This window comes from Python bivittatus, unplaced genomic scaffold, assembly GCF_059951505.1.
Source record: "Python bivittatus isolate LINGU-HERP-01145 unplaced genomic scaffold, Pbiv_v1 ctg000700_np1212, whole genome shotgun sequence".
NCBI lineage: Eukaryota > Metazoa > Chordata > Lepidosauria > Squamata > Pythonidae > Python > Python bivittatus.
The window spans coordinates 29,277,359-29,282,683 of record NW_028277098.1 but is presented as its reverse complement, the minus strand read 5'-3'; the positions used below and the strand labels follow the sequence as shown (position 1 = coordinate 29,282,683).

The 5,325-nt window shown below is 36.9% G+C and overlaps 1 long non-coding RNA gene across 1 annotated transcript; it reads right to left on the bottom strand.

The window, feature by feature from the left end:
- Positions 1 to 1,693: 1,693 nt before the first annotated feature.
- On the bottom strand, positions 1,694 to 4,971 carry LOC107326294 (uncharacterized). Its single transcript, XR_015798516.1, has 3 exons — positions 4,884 to 4,971; positions 4,650 to 4,704; positions 1,694 to 3,630 (listed from the first exon to the last, which is right to left on the bottom strand). It is a non-coding gene; the product is annotated as an uncharacterized LOC107326294 (long non-coding RNA).
- Between the last annotated feature and the right edge of the window lie 354 nt (positions 4,972 to 5,325).

The window sequence follows — 5,325 nt, the reverse complement described above, 5'->3', positions numbered from 1 at the left end:
CCCTCCCGCTCGCACGGCTCGCGGCGTTGGGCGCAAACCCCGCCTTCTCTTCCCCATGCGGCGTCCCCATTGGCCGAGCGGTTGCTAGGAGACCTTTCAACAAGGGGCCTGGGAGACGCTGCAGCTGCTACCCCCGCCAGAAGCTCCCTGGCTCCTCACCTGTTGCGGCCCCCACCGTCGTTTAGCTTGCTGGAGATACACCGAGATAGGACCACGGTATCTCATGGCTTTCGACTGACCATGGCCTGTTTTCCCCTATGCAGCGATATATTCATAATACTCATTTTTAAGTTGTCACAGTACTTTCTCTTCTAGGTACTGCTGCCTCCCCTGAAGCTTGTTGCAGAAGTTATTGTTAGGTTTTACTCAGACTCCTAGGGAGAGAAAAGTGTTCAGAAGGTCTTACTACTGTAACAGGATGGGGGGTGGGGTTAGCTTTAAGAAAAGAGGATTACAGTGGGGGAAAGGGTGATAGGTTCCCAGTCATTAAAAGTTCTCAGGAAGAGATATGGCTGGTTTGAAGAAGAAAAAGGTCCTCATTTCCCAGGGAGCTTTTAAGAAGACAGTTTTCAGAATTGCATTTTTGACATTCACTCAAAGCTATTTTGCTGCATAGAGTGTGAATATTCTCCATCATTTGTGAGTGGCAGTATTCATTTTTTCTTCCTGGTAGCTTAAAACAAGGTCAATTGGGAGGCATTGTTAAAAGATTGAAAAAGGAGGTAATTCTACTGTTGCCACTTCCTGTCTGCTCCCTGAAAAATTGTTTTCTCTTCCTAGAAAATATTTAGCTAAATCTTTCTTCCTGTCACTTGCAGGAAGTGTGACACTGCTAGGTACATCTAAACTAGCTTTTCCTAACCTGATATTCCTGGGTCTATTGCAACTCCTATCACCCCAAAAAAGAAGGCTGAGCGCCAAAGAATTGATGCCTTTGAACTGTGGTGCTGGAGAAGACGCTTAAGAGTTCCCTGGACTGCTAGGAGGTCAAACCAGTCAATCTTAAAGGAAATCAACCCTGATTGTTCATTGGAAGGACTGATAATGAAGCTCAAGCTCAGATACTTTGGTCACCTAATGCGAAGAGAGGATTCCTTGGAAAAGACTCTGATGCTGGGAAAGATTGAAGGCAAAAGGAGAAGAGGACGGCAGAGGATGAGATGGTTAGATAGCATCACTGAAGCAATGAGCATGAAACTGAGCAAACTCAGGGAGGCAGTGAAGGACAGGAAGGCCTGGCGCAATATGGTTCATGGGGTCACGAAGAGTCGGACACGACTTAACGACTGAACAACAATCACCCCAAAAAGCATGACTACTGGCCAGTTGGCTGAGAATTATCACAGCTGTGTTTCCATTAAGTCAGAGGGGAATAGCTTAGAAAAATTGTTCATCTGTTGATTTCCAAGCTCAGAGATGTCACTATTGGTATGGGGGGGGGGGGTTCTACAATAACTTGATTAAAAATTTTTTTAAAGAACAATAAAAAAACTAACAAACTAGTATTAAGAGAAGACTATAGAAAGAGAATTACAGAAATAAGTATGAAAAATTAGTGTGAAAGACAAAAAAGAGAAGAAAAGAATCAGAAAGAAAAAAAGAATTGACTTCCAACCCTCCTCACGACAGATATAAGTAACAATATACATCCAACTCTTACTCTAAGTTTAAAACATAACTTCCATTATTTCTATTAATCCATATTATTTTTAATCATCAAATCCATTCAACAAAATTTCATTTTTTCCATATCTCATAAAAAAGTCCAAAAAAGGTTTCCAAGTATTATTAAAATTACACAATGTCTTAAATCAAAGCTGTCAATTTTGCCATCTCAGCTAACTCCATCAGCTTCACCATCCATTCTTCCACCGTAGGTAATGTCTTGTCCTTCCACCTCTGTGTATATAAAAGTCTTGCTGCTGTTGTCATATATAAGAACCGAGTTCCAGTTTTTTTCCAACTGTTTGTCCATCAAACCTAAAAGAAAAGTCTCTGGTTTTGATTGTATTTTAATCTTTAGAATCTTCTGTATACAAATATCTCATTCCAAATTTTTTTTGCATTTTTAGAAATCCACCAAAGATGATAAAATGTCCCTTCGTGCTGTTCACATTTCCAACATACATTCAACGTACCTTTATACATTTTAGATAATTTTTGTGGCAACAAATACCAACAATACATCATTTTATAAAAGTTCTCTTTTAAGCTATAACACAATGTAAATTTTAAACCTTTCTGCCACATATTTTCCCATTGTTCCAACTGTACATTATGACCAAAATTTTTAGCCCAGCTATTGGTATTGGGTTTCATAAAATTTCAGCATAGTGTTCAATAGGTTTATCAGCTCTTAAGTTTAGGTAGCTCTCCTTAAGTACAGAATTTATGTTGCAGCAATTAAGTAATGGTCATGATTATTTTCTACTCCAGGTGACACAGAGGATGAACTCACCTTTTGGGGCTCCAGAGCGGCCTCTTTTGTAAACTACATGCTAATTTTTGAGGATTTTGCCTCACACTGTTTAAAGTATTAGCTTCTACCTTGACAGTGATCACTTACTGTAGGCTCCTTTTCCTTCAACTCTACAGAGCAGAGTTTCTCAACCTTGACAACTTTAAGATGTGTAGACTTCAACTTCCAGAATTCCCCAGCCAGCATGCTGGCTGGGGAATTCTGGGAGGTGGAGTCCACACATCTTAAAGTTGCCAAGTTTGAGAAACACTGGAATAGAGTGAAGCTAACCTCCACAGATTCAGGCTTGCTCTTTATTTGATAGATACCTTTGGCCAACATGGTCCAGTGCACTGTTAGCTGCTGCAGTCCAATTTCTTTCATAAACTGTAATGGTGCAAATCCAGCCAGTCTCCTAAGCCAGAAATTCTGTTTTGTATATCAAAATAGGTGAATTCACATAATAATTGAAAGTGAACAACTAATACTTACTATGTTGTCATTAAGAGCTGCAATGTTCTAGCTAGAAGTTATTCTGTTTCAATTAACTATTTAGAAGTCTTTTGGCTGACATTTAATTGGGGCATGACATCTTTTTATTTTTTCCCCCTTAATTTAACCCAGCTATTCCTCTGATACAAACCTCATCACCACCGTAGACAGATACAAACAAAGCATTTAAGAGTGAAAAAGTTGGGGAGGAGGCATGTTACTCATACAGAAAAATTAGAGCAATAGACAAGGCAATGGAAAATTGACATTTGTGTTCTCAAGCTCCACCCCTCCAAAAAAGAATCTTGAACTCTACAAATATTGCAGAGCTGGATTTTTGTTACCTTTCAGTCATAACAACATGTTCTAAAGACACAGTTCAATTGATTTTACCCATATTCAGATGAAATTGATTAATAGATGGAATAATTAACATTAGGGCTACCTGATCTGGAATGCAAAATTTTGATGACCATTAAATAGCAGTAGAGAGATCCTTCTAGTAATCATCTGGATTTTTGCATCCCAGATCTGGTAGCCCTAATTAAGATAATATAAATAATTGACTAAGATTTTTAATTGGATAACATTCTTCAATTGTATATGGGAATTTCTGTTCCATCACACAACAACTGCAGAATCCTTCCTGGAAATATGTATGTATCATCTATTTAAAACAGCTGGGTGAAAAAGAAATTTGGGATGAGTATATTTATGATGTACAGCTCAGCTTTTCAAGAGATACAGATGAGACAGTAGGAATAATCACAAGATGCATAAAAGTTTGGATAGCACAATCCTACATAATCCCTAATGACTATGATACAGTTTATTTCTGAAGAGGATTACTTTTATGAGCACTTTTTTGATTAACAGATCAGTGAAGAAATTCATAGCCAAATCCTATGCATGGTTGTTCAGTTATAAATCCTACTCCTATGATCTGTTAAATAACTGCTACAGGGCTGCAGCATTTATAACTTGTACCTTCAGATCAATTTAATTCTGAGTAAATATATTTAATATTAGAGTCTAAATTGTCAGCTTTGGATATTACTGTTCACAGTAATGGTAACTCCTACACATAGGTATGGTAAGGAATCTGTGGCTCCCCAGTTGTTGTTAAACTACAATTTTGAGTATTTTTTACTGTTGGTCATGCTATATTTTAGGCTGGGATTTATAACTGAGTAACATCTGAAGAGCTATAAGTTTCCCACCCTGCATACAGAATCATTTTATCATAATACAGTGATTTTCTATCATATGTAGTACAACGGCTAAGGTTTTGGGCTAGGACCAGGAGAATCAAGGTTTAGATCTGCACTTAGTTATGAAGCTCATTGGATAACTTCAGGCCAATTACTCTCAGCACAATTTACTTCAGAAAGATGTAGAGGTAAAATTAAGGGATAAGCCTATGTAAATATGACAAGAAAATAAAAGAGAGCATTTTATTTTTATTATCTAGTTACTGTATAACTTTCCCAAACTGCCCAATGTTTATTTACCTGAGATTGATTTTATTGATATGAACCATTTTGTAGGAGATACAAACTTTTGTTCAAAAAGCCAAGTCAATCATTCTTCCCAATGAGATAGCATGTGCAGAAATATACAGTATGTGCAACAGATTTCAGTGAAAAGTTGAATTTAAAAAATAAAGGTACAGTATATAAAAGTAACAAAAAATGGTTACCTGCTCAAAGATTTGTACTCCAGAAGCCAGTGTCCTAAACATGGTAATGCAATTACTGAAATTATAGAAAGTTTTTTCATGTAAACAGTATAAAGAACATAATGCGGAGAATTCAGAAATTTTATATTTCTTCAGTATTATTGAATATAAGAGCTGCAATTCTAGATATAGTCTAACTATCTAAGGAAAACATATAGATGATTTGGATATGTTTAATACTGTAATAATACTAACCTTCAAGAATGGTTGCTGCGTATTAAAAGTTTTGCTCTTTGAACTTACTCCCTGTGTTGCACTTGTTTCATAGCTGTTATTACGGCAAAGACTTTGGACCAACTGTCTATTATGTCTCTATCAGGAAGTGTGTCCTAACTGATTCCTTCCCAAGGAAATTGTCAAGGCCCTTCATTTAAATGTGCTAATTGTGCACAGGGACTTAAAAAGAAATACTGTGATCAACTTGACCTGAAGTGGAAGATTTGATTACCCTTTTTATAGCTATTAGCAAAACAAGGAGTGTTCACATAGTAGATTTTGGGAGTGCCACCTTGAATCTGAACAAATATATAGTATAGTTATAAAATTCAACTGCTGCAGTATTTTCACACTAGTTACTGTATCCAGATTAACTAAGCTTTTAAAAAAGTTTTGTAGTTTTTTTCCAAAGCACTGTGTA